At 44.8% G+C, this 19,735-nt stretch overlaps 1 protein-coding gene across 5 annotated transcripts in view; it reads right to left on the bottom strand.

Annotated features, from left to right (window-relative positions):
- The window catches only part of sox13 (SRY-box transcription factor 13), a 36,211-nt gene extending 16,849 nt beyond the window's left edge, over positions 1-19,362 (bottom strand). For 3 of the 5 annotated variants that reach the window (XM_066703230.1, XM_066703232.1, XM_066703233.1), the window contains exon 1: positions 19,179-19,362. The gene's annotated coding sequence lies outside the window, so the exon portion shown is untranslated. Of the gene's footprint in view, positions 1-1,374; positions 1,524-14,197; positions 14,291-19,178 lie in introns of those variants that run through there. The other 2 variants (XM_066703231.1, XM_066703234.1) reach the window with 2 other exon arrangements.
- Positions 19,363-19,735: the final 373 nt, after the last annotated feature.

Below are 19,735 nucleotides of genomic sequence, written 5' to 3'. Positions count from 1 at the left end.
CCTACAAACACAGCAGCTGTACGGTGTGAGGGCCCGGGAGGCGCAGACATGCCACTGTGGGGCCGGGCCGGGCCGGGCTCACAATCTCACCCTCTCCAGCCGGTGACTCAGATAGACTATTCTCTCCCTAAAGAGGAAGCTCCCTGTTAGTGGAGTTAGACTGACACTCTGGCCAGCAGCCACTATGACAAAAGCAGGGAATAAGACGGAGCCCCCGCACAATGCAGCTCTTTGCATTTTTTCCCCAAAACTGAAGAAAAAACACCTGAAGGGGCAGCGTTTCAAGAGGGATGAAGACCGCGAAGCTGCAGACCGGGAGCCGCCGCTGGTCTTGCAGGGGCTGCGGCGTCGAAGGAGGGAGGAGTACATTAAAGGGGTAGCGAGGGAGTCTGTTGAGAAATAAACATCATGCAAACAGGTGGTTTCTGAACAGGCAACCAGGTTCTCTTCTCAGGAGCTTAAAGCTTATTGGTGTGTGTTTATGTGCGAGTGTTTTTGTCTTTTCAGTGACTGCTTCCTATCGAAGTGGCCGGCTGGACAGGACTGGATGTGAACCTTTGTGAACCCTAAGTTTTCTTTCTTATTTAATCATTGTCCTCTGTGAAGGGAGGAGAGAAAAACAAACTGGCTAGAAAACAAAACAGGCCAGGCAACCAAAAAAAAAAAGTACAAAGAAAAAAAAAATCCATTGTTGCAAAGAGGAGAACAAAGGAAGTGAGTACAATAGGCATGAGATGGACAAAAGCAATACAGCACAGGAAGCAAGAGGGAAGAACAATACAGACGCAGACCGGACCAACACGATCGAGAGGGGAGAAATAGAGTCTACCAACAATACCTGACCTGGGGGTCTCCTTCCCCGTAAATATTAAAAATAATGAAAACAAATGCTGCCACCTATTTTTCTCTGCTGTGCTGGTCTATCATGATTGTTCATAAAAGTACACCTTCATGTTCAAACCCTGGAGAGCTTTTAGGGTCAATGTGCTTGACAGTCCCAAGGATGGAAGGACAAGCTCAATGAACTGAAGCTCAGGTGAATTTAAGGTCAAGCCAAAGTTTAAGAATTGTATTCATAAATAAAACGGCGAGATGTTGGTAAAAGAAACCAATAAGATCTCCAATACCATTGATGTCCAACTTGCACACTACAGATAAATACACAGAGAGAGAGAGAGAGAGAGATGCATCCCTTTCTCAAACCACCTATACTCCTTGGGGAACGCAAAACATCAGAGCTAGTTAGCACAAGACACCGTCCCCCTCTGTGCTCTGGCTTTAGTGTGTGTCTGTGCGTCAATTATCCAACCAGGCTTAGACAGCTCCGCTAGGCTCGACTCAAGCCCGGCAGAAGCCCCCCCCTCGATGCCCTACCTGAGGCTGCGGGGGTGCGGCGAGCGGTCGTCGGGTGGTCGAGCGGGTCCCAGGGCCGCGGGCCTGTGGTCATCGCCCCAGCGTGTCCAGCGAGACCGAGTGGGGCTGCGAACAAGTGCATTCCGGGAGCCTTGTTTGCGTCTGACTGCTCAGCTGGTATCCTGCTATTCTTAGTCGGCGGACGAGCTCCTGGGGCCATTCTTGGCAGTACCACCCTCTTCCTGAGCCGTCAGCAGTCTCTGATGCTATCTCACTTTCCCTCCTGTTCGTGCCTCGGCCACTGGGCTGGCGTCCCCCCCCTCTGCGCTCCCCCCCACAGCCACAATGTGTTATAAATACGCACACAGGCAGACTGGCACAGCAGCCCGGAACCCACTAGGTATTTGTGGATTTTCAGTTCTGTCTCTGTCTTGGCGGCGCCCCGAGCGAACGCACACAGCCAGAGGTGGCCCAGACTGGCAGGGGAGGCTGCTGTGCCTGCCGCTACAAACCGCATCCCAATGCCACGCACACGCCAGCTGGCCATGGAGAGGGGAGTCCTGAGCTTGTGGGCTTCAACTCGCACGTACTCAGGGGAAGCTTTCGCACGGTCACCGACTCGATATAGCCTCTTGGCAACAAGGGTTTGCGGAACTCCAAGTTTACTGTTTTTTAAGAATGCAAGGAACAAACAGAGGCGGGAATGAACCCTGATGCCAAACAAACAAGAAAACTGAGAATTACTTTCAGAACACTAGGGCCACGTTTGTTTTGTGTTCTCTGGAGTACATAGGTGCGAAGATCAACCTAAAAATGTCCCTCTCTATATTTAAACTGTATAATACAACTTCCAAGACTGCCAAAGGTCTACACTGTGTTTTGTCTAATCTGCAGAGATGAATAAAGTCTATATTTCAGGAGCCTTTACCTCCATGGAGTATCTAGACGCCCAAACAGAAAGACCCAAGCAACACCCATACAGCTGATAACAGAGGGCACATGTCTGTACACACCTGATAAGTATAGTTAGAATTCATAGATTTCAGTTCAAGACCAGGTTTGCCTACAAGCTTAAGGTCTAACACCTGTCTTAGACAATATAACATTGTATGTCCTTTTGTACTCGGTCACGTGCAAGTTGTGGATGATATTACTAAAAAGGCGAGTGAGTATCTCTGGCGGAGTGCTTCAAACTGCCTTTGCAGCTGGGGCGAGACCTGGGCTCCTGCTGCTCACTCACCGATGGGCTTTCCTCCCAATAGTAGTAAAAGAGTCTTAACTACATCCGCCTCAGTTGCATAGTGATGGTTTCGGAGACAGAAAGGTTCTCTACACAGACGTATATGAAATCCCGGTAGGAGCGAAACCAAAACCGGTGCATTTACGCACTGCAACAACGCACCTCAAATCAGACACTCAGTACGCATCTCACGGCTGTACATCTGATAAGATGAAGCAGGATGTAAAAATTGGTTTCTTAGAAATGTATATAGTGCTACTGCTCCCTGTGCTTCTATTAAATAATGAGAACGATATGAACAATCACCATAAAGCGATAAGAGAATCAACAGGAAGGCTGACTGACTCAGGTCCCCCATCTGAAAGCTCATCTTCGCATGTCGTTCCTGGCCTGGATTCAGCTCTGATACCCCCGTCTCTTCAGGGGAGAGCAGTTCTGGCACCAGTGAAGTGGCCCGTGCTGCTTCCACCAATAATACCCACCTCACTAATTAACAGTTTGCACACCACACGTCCCATCACCCCCAATTACTGCCCAGCGTCTTCTGAGGAACAGCCCTAACTCTTGCCCAGGAACCCGTGTGTTCCAACATCAACATGTTTCTTGTGGAGGGGGACGACCAACCAGACAAACTGCTTTCCCAAGAACCTCTGCACATATCGCATTGCACAAGGCCTGCGAAATCCAACAAACTAAACACAAAGGCTGTCGTTGTTTTAAAAGCCGCAATAATGTTGCAATCAATGTAACCATCTATGCAAATGCCATTGTGCACCAAAGAGACGAACGTTATAGCTCTCCGATGCTTAGGGACTCCTGACTGATGCGATGGACAAGCTCAAGCTCCCTCTGTTGGTCGACTGCAAGAGGCACAGCCCTCTGCTTGTGCTGGGTCCAAGGTTAGCAAAGACAAATAAACATATAACCGTGCAGTGAGGTTTCTCAAACTTAATATGATGTCCCTGGCTCAATAGTATATAGCTAGGCGGCCAGTGTATATCATCACACTAATTCAGGATGGGAATTCTTCACTACTTAACTCATTACTACAAACGCTGTGATTTTTTTCTTTTGTCGCAAAATGTGTTAGAGAAGTGATGGTCTAGCAATGGCTCTTGGTCCAAACACACGTTCGCAAGAACAGCAAAAGTTCCCTTTGCACAATTCAACCAAGATGACATTCACTATAAATAACAATAGTAAATGACGTTCACACACACACTCACACAAAAATTCATGGCTAATTTTAGCAGCCATGAAGCTGAAGGTTACAAACCTTCAGAGAGAGATACGTTCACCTCTTTCCCCAAGTGCCTATCCTACCCTTGGGAGGTGGGGTGGGGGTGTGAACAACACACACAAGTCATTGCCGGGGGAAGGGAAACACCTCCATAACTCTTTGACTCTCTCCTGTCTGTCGAGCCCAGTAGAAGCCACATCCCAGTACAGATCAAGGTTTATTTCAACAAGCACCATAGATTTCCTCTATTGCATTGTGCGGAAAAATACCACAACCCACTATAATCTCTACGGAACGACAGCAAGACAACAAGGTGGTGGCGGCTATTGTTGTTCCTGGTTGTTTGTGTTCGATAAACCTGGCACCGATTCATCCCAGAAGACGGGTGGATCTGGATGCCACAGGTGTTTGGTAATTCTCAGTTTTTCTTTTGTTCTCAAGGCATGGATAGTTCTCCAGACTCCAGGAAGTAACTGAAAATAAATAGAATAAAAATATCCCTCTGCTGCTACTGATCGGAGAGATGAAGAGCATAGGAATTTGGACTGGTGTGCATACCTGCTACGACACCGCTTCCTGCCATCTCCAAGGGGACAGTCCCTCTCGGCCTACCGATGCACTTTACATATAGGAGGTGAACTGATGTTTTCCCTTTCTTATGCACACAAAAGGAAAAACAAAGATTAAAAAAAGAACAAAGCTAATTTATTATAAAATTCCCCCTCCTTCCCCCACCTTATAATTTGCCAACCAGCTCCCCCTCGCTGTTTCGATAACTCTCTGGTTATTTATGTTAGTGTTCATGCACCCATGAACTCAGAAGTTACACACCTAACGGAAGCCCTTAAACACAGAGTTGTGCGTTTGTAGTGGGGGATGTCCTCCGTGTTCCTGCCCTGGCTGACGTCAGTGTCTGCGAACCGCCATCGGAGGGATGGCTGACATGTTCTTGCCTGTTCTATGAGTGTATGTCTATGAATGCAGTCAGACAGACGGACGGAAAACTCAGAGGACTTATTTATTTACTTTTACAGCATTAAGAACAACAACCAAAAAGGAATGGTATTAAACATTTCTGCACTTTCACCTTTTGACCTTTAGTTCAATCTTCCCAACCTGCCATCTGTTGTCACAAAACTCTGAGAACCAACCACCGACGTCCACACAAACTGAAGAGATCACTGTTGAAGGCCTTTTCTTTAGCACAGATTAAACAAATCTGAAAAATGCCATACTTTGTTTAATATGTTATGGTTGCAGTAACAGCTTCCATACAGATGCTGTGACTTCGCGTCTTTATGCACTCTGGTTGCAGCGGAGCACAAGTTACGCAAACTGAGGGGCTGAGAGGCTGTGTGTCGCTGCGCTCGTCCTGAGATCCCAGCAGCATGGGAGGGCAAAACACAGAGAGAAAAAGAGAGAGAGTGTGAAAGAGTGGGAGAGAGCGATCAAGAGTGAAAGAGAGCGAACGAGAGTGAAGAGAGCGAGAGAGACAGTGAAAGAGAGCGAGAGAGGGGAAAGAATAAAGAAATTAAAGACGCTCCTGAAGGGTCCCTTTCACACACACTGACATTAGAAACGACCTGAAACCTCGAGCTCCGGCCCACAGGCGTGTGGGGTGAAAAGCACCCGTGTGTGCAATTGTGTTTCTTAAGGGAGGTTGGGGGGCAGGAATGAAGGAAACGCTGCAGTGAACCCGGTCTCGTCTTGGTCTGCTTTGCTTGCCCACTCGCTGGCCCACCCCCCTACACACACACACACTCGGGCTCACACAATCTCGGCGCGGTAAACAGAGGCCTTTTAATAGGAGCGCTGCAGCTGTTTGTTTCCATGGCGATGCCGGCTGCTCTTTGTGTGCCGAGGAGCCGAGCGCAACAGGTACTTAGCGCAGCCTGCTGGTCCCAGTATTGTGTGTGCACTGGGAGGGGGGGGCGCGCGGACAGGGCACAAAAGGATAAACCTGCTCAGATCTGTGTAATTAGTGAGAGAGTGCTACGGGCGGGGGGGATACAGAGAGGCATTGTGGGAATCGAGAGCAGGCTGGTGCGACAGAAGTGCTTCGTTGGGCTCAGAAGTGGATTTAATCAGATCCCCCCCCACCCCCCCAGCTCCTATGCTTAGGTTTTCTGTTCTTACACAGAGGCATTTTAAAAGCACGAGTAGGATGCATTTAACTAATTAACAGTCAGATATTACTACTACTACGCAAGTAATATACCTTAAAACTGATTGAAAACGTAAATAGAAACAACAAAACCATTGTAAAAATAAATGCAAATCAATGTCTTTTGTAAACTGATCCACCAGACTCCCCCGGATGTTCTTTGCAGGACTCTAGGCAGCCTGCTTCAATAACACAGCTGGGTGGCATGTTCCAGACCCCCACCACTCTCTGTGCACAGGGGCGTCTCCGGTCCTGAATTCTGAGAGCGCACCTGAGCTTATTATCCACTTGTTTTCATTTAGTTCTTGGTCAGTGGATTGGTAATTTGAGTCAAAGGTTATTACTAGGGTTGCAACACAGGCAACATGGAGTATAAGGTGCTGTAGCAGAGCCTGCATATGGCTGAAATCGCCCAAAACTCCTCTCTGAGTCACAGGGAAGTGTGCAGCTTGAGCACTGACATAAACAGGATACCTCCACTGCACAAGCCTGGACAGGAGGAGGAAATAGAAAGAAAGGGGGAGAGGGAGAGAGAGAGACCTAGAAGCCAGTTATTCTCCCCCGACAGGAAAATCTTCCCATCAGGTAAGAATGAACACACGTCTCTGTGTCGCAGCATGTTCACATCTGGAGAAAACAGACACAGTAAATAATTGGGATAAGGTTACCAACTGCTACCAACCACTGCCACACATCCTAGAAAAGGAAGTGAATGATTTCCACGGTGAAAGAGGGGTTTTTTGTGTCACAGCAGAGGGAAAGCACAGCAGAGTGAATCGCACACGGTGAAAGTGGATACATTCATCATCAGGTTTCTGAACTCAGGATCACTTTCAGACACAGACACACACAAAGGATACCACACTTTAAAGCTCAAGTGTTTACAGGAAGCTCGTAGCATTTACAATAAGTGCGAGTCTTCCCCCCCCCGGCTCTCCGATCGTTTCCCACTCTGACACTTCCTGCAGTCCTGCGTCCTTCATGCCCTCACGGCAGAGAGCTGGATGCCTGTGTCTGTGTGGTTGCTGCACGTGTCTGCGCGTGTGTGTATATGTATGTGTGTGTGTCTGTGTGTAGGCAGGTTTGAGTAACAAATGCATGGCTTCGTATTTGGAAACGCAGTATCGTAGAATTTGCGCCGAGTGGTTCTACAGGAAAACCTCACACCTCGACCCTTTGCACACTTACACTATGTTCCACATCCACATCCCACCTTTAACCATCAATCAGTCTAATCTGACCTTTACATTAACCTCCTTTTCTTGTTGTTGTTAGTTTTTTTGTTAAATATTCCCCTCAGAGGGTTGGATACTGTAGGAGGTTAACTACCCTTTCATTTCCAGTCCTTAACTTAGCTGTGCTGTAGGAAAATAAGTTTACAATAAGTTTTCTGGGGTTCAGCCAGAAACAGGAAAGAATTAAAATAAAATAAAAAGAATAATCTCACTCACTCACTGAAACACACACTGGGATCGGCTGTGTGGGTGAAGGCACAAGTCTGACCACTAAGCTGCCCATAAGTTGATTCATTAACTTGGGGCTTCTATCTATCATGCAATCAAAACCACCCAGCGAAATACAACGGCGAGAGATCAAGCACAAGAGTCTGATCTCTGGGCTGCAAGAAGCAAAGAAAGTACTTCCACAGCCGATGGGTTGCTGTATTTTCCCACCACAAGCAGCAGGAAGATCTCAAACTGAAGAAAACAAACAATTACACAAACAAACAGAGTGAATCAGTGAAGTGCTGATTGTGCATCTCGCCCTTGCCAGGTGGCTCCGTAACATGGCCCCTGCTCACACTTCTCTACCAGCGTGGGCTCGACCGTAATGGTTTTTGCTGTGATATCAGACACTCACTTCTGATTATTACACCTCCGAGGAAAAAGAACGAACAAAAAATAAAAAAAGCCGGAGACTTGTGGACCGGCTCATTAAATCACTTTGAGCTTGCAGAGAGACGTGTGGTTCACCCCCTCCAAGACTCGGGGAAACTGTTACCCACTCACTCACACTCACACAGGATGAGGGCAGCACAGGATGCGCCTGGTTAAATGTGCGTTGCGTTGCTCAGGTGCACTGGGCAGCTGGGGGCTTCCCTCCAGGTGTGCACCAGCTGTTGGACTGAGGTTTGGAGATCGATTTCCCATTTGTGACAGCACAAGTGGTGAAAAATGTCTCGGCAATAACAAGCGAAGCACTCTGAGCGGACGGGGTGCAGAGCGCATGGCTAACAGTGCGTTGTACAGATTAATTGAACCTCACCTACAGCTGTCTCGACCACACTGCAACAAGCTACCTTCAGACACTCGTCTCTCCATACACTCCCTCCAGACCACTGCGCTCCTCCAGTGCCAGAAGACTAACTCTGCCTCCTCTCCACTCTCCCTCCTCCAGAGCCGCTCCTTCTCATCCCTGAACCCTAAATGGTGGAACGACCTGCCCACCGAAGTCAAAACAGCAGAGTCCTTGACCTCCTTCCGGCGCTTACTCAAGATGCATCTTTACAGACAGTACTTGTAATATTAGTCCTCTATCCCTGCTAGACAGCACTTCACAGTTTTATTATGCTTCTTGCGTTTTTGATTGTTTTCCTCCTTGCTCCCTTTCCCATAGCCCTTGTCTGTGACCTACATCTTGACAGCACTTAGCTTTTACTGTCCAGGATGTAGGACCTCACTTACTGTACTTGCTTGTTGCTTTATTATAAAAATAATAAAATAATAATAATTCAGGTGTTGTCTGCAGGGAATTCATCGGCATGTCATCCGCTACACGCTGTCATTTGCAGCTCTTTGTACACCAGCAGATCTGGGGATCTTCATAGTAATGACCAACAACAGACAACAACAAAACAAACATGCAACAGTGAGTCGGCTTGAATTGCTGAGGAACTGAATCTCAATGCATTATCGGTAAAACTCTGTCTCTTGCGGCTTTACGTATCCGAGGCATAAACAACAGTGAATTTCCGGTGCAGTACGTGACTAGATATTATTCTCATCTCTTGATTATTTCATTTTAGCCTCAAGGTTGATCTATGACTTCACAATTTAGAGGACTGATAAGAACGACTGTCAAATACAAACTGCACAAACCAATACAAACAAGCTCCGAATGTCGGCCACATTAACTCAACCCTGGCATCCCCGAGCACTCAACCACAGAGAACGAACTCCACCAACTGCGTCTGGGTTGGCTTTCAGTAAGTGTTCCCCTAAATTCAACAAAACCAATCCTTCACTGAATATGGGCCATTTGGCTTGGTACAATTCAATAAGCTGAATAATATCTATCTACCTACCTATTAATAGAAACCAAATGAGAAAAACACAACCCAGGCCAAGTAAGTGCCAGAGAACTGACTGAAGGAGACAGAAAGACCCCGATTGAGCAACATTTCGAATTGTTGCACAGAGAGTTTCCTATAGTTAAATTATGCCACTACCGAGGTGATAAATAAATATTATTACAGGTGCACGCCCCGCCACACACAGAAAACTTTCTCGTCTGTGTTGGCCTTGAGCAACACAAGCCATCTCCACACGCAATAATGCCCAACACAACTCACTCCTAAACACTCGCCCTGGTTCGGAGGCTGGCGTTGTGGTCTCCTGATCAAAGGTGATGGAGACAGAAACCCACCCTGCCTACAGTGACACCTACATCGCCTTTTTCAATTTCATACCAATGAAGCAACCCTGAGCCAAGAAACTGATATTCCCTTTGGCTGCAGAGCGTCTTTTGGAGGGTTAAACAAAATAGATGAAATACACATTAGCGATCTGCTTCTGTATATGTAATCTGACCAAATCTTCCATTCAGGTGAGTATTTGTTCATAAAAGTCCTAACCTTGACATGTTCATATCAGCGGAAGCTGCGCTGGATCGGTTTAATTGGGTAGAAACCATTATCTTTACATTTTCACCATCTACAATTATAGAAACTACTGCAGAAGGGTTTGTTTTTTATCCCACCCGGCCTCTTTCTATGAAAAATGTACGTATGAGAAGCACTTTGCATAAAAATACAAAATAGAAGAATAAACAGCTGGGATTTGAATTAAAAGTAAAAATACATGAATAACACTTAAACACAAAAAAGTATAAAGACTCCTTTGTAACTAATTCAGTTCAGAAGAGATCTGCCACAATTACATTTTTCATTTTGATTTCTAAGACCCATCTTAACATTATTTCAGGTACTAAAAGGCTGTTTTGCTTGTTTTTTGTGAAAAAACAAGGGATTACACAACATGTTAAATACAATACGCACACATGGATCCAGACATCCTGTCAGCACCAATACAGCTTTTGCCACTGTAGGGATAGAAAATACAATATGAATGCAAAACGTGTTGCTGTCTTGATGTTATCACTTGAAAGAACATAATAATAATAATAATAATAATAATAATAATAATAATAATAATAATAACAAACCTGGAAATATTTTCCTATTGTAAATAATGACTTCATCACAGCAGATGTCAATCTGTCATTGCACGGATAAACTGTCGACATAAACAAAAAATCATAAACTTCAATTGATTGCAGCCCATTTAATCAGACATTCTGCGCGTTTAATTATTTATTTCTATATACAACGTGATCACACAGAAGACGTCAATAAATTTAAACAAACTCAGTCATCTGTGTTTTGGAAAAGCCAACCTAAACTTTCTACAAATTAAGGTGATCATTTAGAAATGGGAGAGAAAAGAATGAAAAGGGAAACCCATGCACTGTTATCCTGATCTCAGCAGTTCTTGCATTTAAAGCAAACTTTTTTTTGTGTATGTTTTTATTTTTTTGGTGTGGGTGCTATATGGGTGCTATATGGGGGGGGGGGGGGGGGGGGGTCTAATTTAGCCTATATGGTTAAATTATTCAATTAGGGTTTCTCTCACGTCTGTGAATGAATGCCCGTGAACATGTGTTTCTGAAGCGCATTTTTATAATAGCCATGTTAGATTTCAGAAGTTCAGATGCGCAGCACTACACAATATTGGACACTGTCACTCGCTGTCACAGCTTTAATTACTGCACACAGCAGGGTGTCAGATTCAATTAGAGCCCGTCGCACACACTCAAAGGGACACACAGAGGAGGTAAGGGAAAAAGTCTGCATACAATAAATGATTGGAACAAAGTAAGTAAGTAAATAAATAAAGTTTCCATGAGAATGAAAAGGTTCTTAATTGGGACACAAGTTGAGAAAAGAAGCAGGTTGATTTAATCTGGTGAATAGAGCCCAACACCCAGGAGGCACTTTATCACCCCGAGCACCAGCAGGAGCAGACTTCTCAACACACAGATCACTATCCTCCTGCTGAAAGGCGCTTTATTCCTGAGCAACTGCGTCCAGATCAATGCGGACAATTCAATTCTCACATTTCCCCCCAAGATAATCAGTCTCTCCAGCCATCAGCACCCATGATCTGAGCCCACCTGCCTGTCAGACACACGTGTTTGCGTGGCACACCATAATCATTTACAAAAAAATCTATTATCAAATCTAATAATTATCAAAAATGTATATCTATTTCTGTAACTTTAAATTTGCATACATATTTAAAACAACCAAATTTTAAATCTAAAATGTAACAGCTGCTTTCCTTTTTTTAAAGGTTTATTGACTACATTATATCTGATGTATCAATTTCCTACATAAACCTATTTGCTTAAATGAAAAATGGCTTTTTGCAATGTGTGTGTGTATATAATATATATATCAAATACAGTCTTTTAAAAATTAGTACATGGCTTATGAAACACATTCTAGTAGCATTAACCAAATTTAAAATAAAGATGCACATTTTAAGTCAATGACACAAAAACATTGCTTAAGATTTTTCTAAAATGACAGTCGATTGACACAGTTATGCGCACATGGGTGTAATATCTTCACCGACCTACTATAATGACAATAAGTGTTTATTAAACCGGTTTACTGTAAAAATACATTAAAAAAAAAAAAAATATATATATATATATATATTACTTTAAATCTCTGAAAGCAACTATTTGGCTTTTTCTCAAATCGTATATATGTTTAAAGAGTTCAAATTAAAATTTCATTTGTACTAAATATGTTGAAAAGATTGCCAAGACAGTTTCATCTCCCAAGCACACAGAAAAAATGGTATCTTATTTTTAATAATAAAATTAATAATAATTTGAAAGCATTTTAATTTATTTGAGTGGTTGAAATGTGCAGCTGTGAGTCTAGGTTCCCCAAGAAAGTATTCATTTGTGGCATGTTGTCTTTAATATTAATAAAAATAACCATTTAATTAGTATAGACTATTCTAGAATCATCTATTTTGTATACCTTTTATGATTACGATTTTACTTTATGTTTTAAATCCTAAGAGTGACCGAATCTCCTGGTGGCGGTACTGGTGTCAATATCAAATCCTTCCAAGTGTGAAAACCCTGGGAGATAATGTCAGTCACTGGGTGTTGGTGCAGGAGCATGGTTTCATGAGAAGCTCCCAGGCTGAGCAAACAATGCCTTTTTTTTTTTCATCACAGCCTTTTGTAAAGGAACTCGTTTACTTTGACAGGTTTTCAATAAGCCTCACCTCGGTCCTGTCACAGCTTGCGTGTCTACAGAGAACCCCACCTTGTCCCCAGCGCACAAACAGACCTGCCGGTTCAGGAGAAAATTTCTCACCACCAACACTTTCTGTGGGTTTTCTACAAAATACCTTTTACACACACATTACATAAAACGCACACACATTTGCACAAGAACGAGAATAATAATTTAAATTATTAACCACCGTTATGGTATTTTATTTGTCGTTTATTATTGCAATGTTTGCATTACTGGTTTGATGGTTTCTTTTCCCATTTCAGTCTGGTTCTTTTTTAAATAAACAAATTAATACATACATAAATCATAGTGAAAGTCTCGTGCTGCCGCGGCACAGACATTGCAGAAGTCGTGGGACGTTTTAATTTGAAGACGGGACTGCGACAATGACGGAGAAAATTAGAAAATAACAATTTGCACAAACATCCCACTTGAGCAGGAATGAAAAACAAAGCCTGGCGAAGATTCATATTCATTAAACGGGTCTGTTCTAGTGTCTGACTTGAGTGGGATTTTGATGTTTACTGTTAATGTCACTTAAGCTCTTTGGGAATATAATTATTTGTCAAATTAGTAAAAGCTGATTTCAATTTGCGAGTGAGGAAGAGATGTTATTTTCTCCTACAGTTTTCTGACCTCAGTGTTTAGATCAAATAGTTTCAGACATTTCAGAAAACTGGACAAGCCAGCTCCCTTGCACTGAACAGAACATCCCAAGACACCGCCAACAACAACAAAAACCTAACAGTTAGGAGCCTTCATATTGTAGGGTTTTCTGCCTGACAAACTTCCGCTGAACTTCCCAAAAGATTTGGCAGGGGATTTTCACCACATAACCCCTTGACTTTCTAGGCACAAGTTGCATTAGTGTACTCTGGAGAATTTTTGCCACTTAAACAAACAGCCAAGACACAGCAGTCAAGCCTAAGTGACTGTAGTGCGGTGTAGGCAAATGTTTATATTATTTTAATTTGTATTTTTTTTTTTAGTTTTCACTGTTCAGATGTAGTGGCACCTGATTCCTGGTTTACAAATACAGATGTTAAAAAACTGCAGCTTGTTCTCCATAGTCTAGCACAAGCTCAGAGACATTTTCAACTCCTGTGTTTAACTAATGACGCTGCCTCAGAGCGTGCTCAAGTTGCTGTTGAAACGACAAATGCTAAAATAATGCCACAGATTTATCTTTTGGCAATGAACACACTGAGGATGTGTTTGCTGGAAAAACAAAATGAAATGCTGGGTGCCATTCATAATCATTAAATAACTCAATGACAAGAGCAAATGAACAGACAGACACACACAGCAGAGACGGCATATTCATATTCTGCAATAACCTTTTAAAAGACACACATATACACACAACTAACTAACTATCTGACTGACTAAGAGAATGATGCTGGAAATGTGCCGCTTTCAGCACATGCATTACAAGCTGGGTAGAAAAGGCGCAAGATTACATCAATTTCAACTTGGAATTTCCCTGAAAAAGTTTTGTTAAAGGCCTCAATTCTTAACAAAAATGGCTTTAATTGCATTAATTGGCAGCACCTTCGAGGCACGGCAACGGAAAAGAGAAGTCGCTCAGGAGAAGCTTACCCAATAATAGTTCAGATGAATCCGATACACTCTCCTCAACAATTGAAGCAAGGTCTATTTTTCAGGGTTGCCGTTTGTTGTCTCCTGTTTGCAGTCGCTGTATCTACAGATCGTGTCCCATTATTGCAGCACTGTCTTCTGATTTCCGGTACATACTTTGGTAGAGGTGGGGGTTGGGGGTGGGGGTTAGCTGAGTTGGGGTGGGGGGGATGTTGATAGGTTTATCAAGCCCAGGATCAGATTGTGCTACTATTCCACATTCTCAGCACTTAGTATCAGATGTGACATTTTTGCATTTTTAATTTTTTTCAAATAAACGATCAACCCACGTTTGCGAGTTTGCGAACAATCCAGGAAACACGCCGGTGAAGAAACTACGCTAGAGATGCAGCGTCTAATTATCTTAATTATCTTCAGAGAGATTTAGTTTCCCTTACGCACGCCGTCACCCCCCAGAACAAAACCTTTCCACGTCGATTTTGTCTGGACCTGCCTATTCGGTCCAAACCGCACAGTCCCGAAGCATTTCAAAAACTGCGCTGGATTTGCTTCCGAAAAAAACCTCAAAACAAAAACACTCATACGTGAAAACAGGAAACTACACCTGACAATGAAAATAAGCACTGCAAATGAACCTTGTCTGACAATTTTTCTATTTCCCGGTGTTCACACATTCATGGCTTCCTGTACTAAAACCTTCTAAAAGCCTATTGAATGAAATCCAGTACCTGTTAGGCCTGATTAAAGTCTTTCAATCAGTGCCAAATGAAGGCAGTGTAACACACAAAGAGCGAGAACAGTTGAGAAACTGGTGCATGGAATGTAAACAAAGGCCTCTATTTGGATAGAATTAACACCGTAAAACAAACGCACATAAAAATATTTATATATTTATATATATATATTCTTCCATGTTCAAGAAATGCACTTGAATTACACAAAGTATAATAAGTGTTTCACAAAGATACATCACCCACCTCTAATCACACTCTACACCAGTGGTCTCAAACTCAAGCCCTGGAGGGCCGTGTGTATGCTGATGTTGTTCCAACAGACTCGTCAATGTCTTAATTGGTCTAATTATTTAATTAGCTAGATACATTTAAACACCTATCCAGGCCCCGGAATATTTTATAAGCAACTGTACCTTGAATCAAATGCACTTTTAGACCATCAACCCTAAAATACCTCGCACATTTTTTTTGGAAAAATATAATTGAAAAATGAATTTGACAAATTAAGTAATTGAGGACTCGGCTGGAACGAAAACCAGCATCATACACTCGGCCCTGCAGGAACTGAGTTTGAGACCCCTGCTCTACACAAAAAGGGAGGGGATCTCAAATGCCAAGAAGTTACAGAAACCATCTATGAATGTGTTATAACACAAGTTATTACTGGTCTCTCATAGATGCTATTACACACACCGTAGCTTCAGAGAGAGTCACTTCTCTTCTGACTAAACGTGATTGAAAAGCATGATTGGAAAGAATGAGTTTTATCTTGATCTGCTGGAAAAATGTGGTGACAAAAAAATACTAATTCTGCAGAACAGGATCTTTCGAAGCGATTGGCTATCAGACAGCTTTCCTTTTATGGGTCTGAATGGTCTTCTCTTTCATCGCTTTGTCGCATGCAAAAACCAACAAACTACAACAGACCTACACTATCCTGCTGTGACAAAATAAATATAAACATATCAAATGGATACATGTATAGAGATGACCTCTACCCTGCAGGAAAAGACTATTTGAAAACTATTTGTTCTGTTCTGCAGTGGATAAGGGCACTAGGCCGCATGGTGTTCCTCCTGCCCTCATCGTCCTCACCCGTGTAAGCGCCCTTCAGAGCTGACAGGAGAACGAGGCCCTGCCGAATCTCCAGCGAGGAGACAGACGTGTTTACGAGGCCATTGTTCTAGGATACAGGAGTCGTAAGAGCAGCAGAGCGCTGGGCACCGAGGGGCCGGTGTGGGGGGTGTAGTCACAGCACCATGGGGCCCAATGGCAGCAGCTGTGGCCGTCCCTCCTGCAGCTGTAAAACCCATTACAGGACTGTCCAAGAAACAGAGAAGCAGCCCAATCACACCTTCAGCCCCACAGGGCAACCACTAATTCACTCAGTGCTGTTAAACTGGTCAAGCCAATCAACGGGTGGGACCAGCAGGCGAGGTCTCTAAAGACACACCACAGCCCTCCAGGACTGAAGCTGAGCACTCCCCCGCCTTGCTCAGCTACAAGTCATGCCCAGGGGAAATGCCAAAATATTCACTCTTCTGTATCCCAAATATAAACTGTATTAGCTCCCCACACACTGCGTTTGTGCTGTTGAAAAGCCAGTGTAACTATTTTCAGCGGTTCTGCACCATTACTCTGTCCCCATTATGGGCTTTCAGGAATAGGCCACTTGTTCACCCAGACTCACCCCAGACCCGCCTTCCGCGTCCCGGCCCAGAACCTGGCACGGGCACAGCTGGAACGCCATGCTGTCTGCAGAATCACAACACGTGGAAATACACGGCAGGGCGACATCAGTCTGCACTGGGATAACGGCGAGACCACAGGTAGCCGCACGACGCCCTGGCACAGAGCCCGCTACAGCTGAATAGCACAGGGCACAACACTCTGTAGGAGGATACTAACAAACCTGCCGAGACACAGCCCTGCGTGTTATACATTGGGGACCGAAAACTCACAAAGGCAGGAGATACAGAAATAAGCTGTAATTCAGAGCAGTACAATCAGCCATTGATTCGGTTAGAGTCCTCTGGGGGAAGTAGGACCTACAGGACTCCATGTCAGCACATAAACCTGAAATTAATTTATAACCTACTGGGTTTTTCTCTAGTTTCTCACTCCATGTGCATTTATGGGTACCCAGCACCACTTGCTTTTGTTTTCCGGTTTCATTCTTAGGATGTTATTTATCCCAATAAATAAAATTAGCTAGGGCACACTGGAAGACAGGAAACTAAGCAGGGAAGGTATAGCAGTGTGGCACCTGTAGCTGTCTCACCATTGGGCACACACAGTCTGGCGTTTCGCTAATTGGCTTCCCCTGTACATTTTGAGGTGGCGCTCCTCATTAGCAGAAGGAAAATAAGAGCATAGGCAAGGGGGGGAAGGAAACACTACTTTCTAAAAGAAACTGCGCACTAGTCTCCAGCTCACCTTGTTCCACAAACACCCGCGGGCCACAGACTCACACAGCAGCAATGTCTAGCGGCACAATGGAGAGTGCCCGCAGAATGCACCATGCGGGACAGGTTTGGGAGACAACCCGTCACCTGACGACAGGAGTCACATTCCTCAAATACAATCGACAACAAAGGCACGGCTGTGAGAAAGCACGGCCTCACACACGGAGAGGTGGCTGCCGTGGAGCTGCTGTACCTACACCTTGTCCCTCCACGAAAACAACACCCGCCGAGAGAAGCTGCTTCAGCCTCCAAGGCAAGAGAGACCCTCGAGCAAGATGCAGAGCGCAGATACGAGAGGAATCCCACCTGACGGGCTAATCACAGACATTCGAGTCCTCCTATTGTTTTGGTTGTTGGGGGGGGGGGTATAATTACAGAAATGTAGAGAACGTGAGAGAGAGAGAACAATTAGAGCAAAGGAGAAAGAGAGAGAGAGAGTTAGAGGGAGGGAGAGAGGGAGGTCAGTGGCTCCCCGCTGACAGCTCGCATTGTGCGGAGTCAGACAGTGTGAAGCCAACACTTGCAGTCAGTTTGTAACATCCCCTTTTAATAGCCCAGCGACAAGCTCTGCAACAATAGGGCCGCGAGAGACACAGGTCCGAAGACCGTGTGGCGGCTCTGCTGTGCCTGTGTGTGTGTGTGTGTGTGTGTGTGTGTGTGTGTGTGTGCGCACGCCTGAGAGCAGAGATCACGCACCAGTGGGTACGCTCTTAACCCCTTGCCCGCCCCCTGCTCTCTCCCGAGCCGAGCGGCAGTCCGCACAAAGGCAGTAATGACCTAATAATCCATAACAGGCCAGCGCAACAAGACAACATCACTTTGTGTCCACAGGAGAGGAAAGGGGAGGAGAGGCGCCCCCGGGATCCCTTAATGAGACACATCCTCCCGCCTCCTTCCCTCCATCGCTCCGGCTCAGTGACTCCGTAGATAACGCTGACCCTCTCACACCCATCACCGCACTAATCAGGAACTGTGAACAGCAAAGACACACGCACCAGACTGCACGGGCAGTGTCAGCTGTGTGGCACTTATTCACACCAGGACAAGAAGAGGTAGATCCTGGCAAGAGTTTTTTCTTTGTAGGTTAGCCAAGCACTGGGTAATTGCAACTGTGCAACACTACATAACTGTCCATTCAGTACAGCTCTCATACCTCAGCATTTCCCTTCAGTATCATATCAGGTCAGGAATAAGAACTACAAGAAGTCTGCTTTATCTGTATGTTTAACGGTGACATTAAAGTGCAATCATAGAAACGAATGATTGTTTTTCACTATTATTTCAAATATGGAAACTCCATAGTTAGATACATTTCAAGAGCTGTAACTTCCTTTAACGAATCGATAGTAAACTGATACATGAACAGGCTTGTCTAAATAAAGCGAAAAACTAAGTGTCCATAGCAGGAGTCTGCACAGCCTCCACACCAACAATCCGTGAAGTGGCAGCCGCGCCAGGTGCAGAGTCGGGTCACTGGCCACCCACGGGCACCGCAAACAGCCCCTCTGAGCCAGGCAGCCTCCCGGCAAAACCAAACCCTTATTTCACGGCAAATTAATCACAATCAAAGGATTGCACACCAGCACGGATACATGACAGATACATCACACTTGGCATGAATGCCTGCCGCTCTTGTCATTTGAAAGACGGCGCGCTGCACACCGCTGTCCGAGGCGCTGCAGTCTGTTTGCGCAGGGCTGCAGCTGGCTGCGCAGCGCGGATCCCGGCTGTGGCGCTGCGGTGCGGGAGTTTGCAGAGGCTGACAGACAACTCTGAACTCACCACTCCGGGGCAGCGGGTCCTCGGCGGGCCGCCGGTACGGGCTCCTTCAGCGGCTGGGGCGCTGCCTGGGCCGGTGTGCAGCCGGCGGAGGGGCGCGGGTCAGCGGCGGAGGACGGGCTTTGTTTTCAGGGGAGCCGGCGCTGTCCGCACTTCCCACTCCGTCTCCTGACTTTCTGCTATTTTGTTTCCAACACTCTCTCTCCCTGTCACTCACCTCCCCCTTAAAGGCGCAGGCTGCTGTTTTTATTTGTGAGTCGACGCAAAATGTCGTTAAAGGTTCATCTGAGCATTTTTTGTATTTTTATTTTTCCTGTCTGGGTCAGGTTTCGTGTGGTGTATGGAAACACAAAAGACATGAAAACAAAAGAAATGCAAAGCAGCCTGATAGGAACAGATAGGACTTAAGGGGAAAAACATTATTGTCACCTTATTTACATTATTTATTTTGCACTTATTAGGCAACATTATTTATTTATTTATTTATTTATTTATTTATAGAGGATTTAAGAGCAATACAAAAGTGCAATAATGCAGTATAACATTACAGATCAAGCATA

This window comes from Amia ocellicauda, chromosome 5 (genome assembly GCF_036373705.1).
Source record: "Amia ocellicauda isolate fAmiCal2 chromosome 5, fAmiCal2.hap1, whole genome shotgun sequence".
In the NCBI taxonomy this organism is placed as follows: Eukaryota; Metazoa; Chordata; class Actinopteri; order Amiiformes; family Amiidae; genus Amia; species Amia ocellicauda.
The sequence above is the reverse complement of the archived record's forward strand: the minus strand, read 5'-3'. Positions and strand labels throughout refer to the sequence as shown.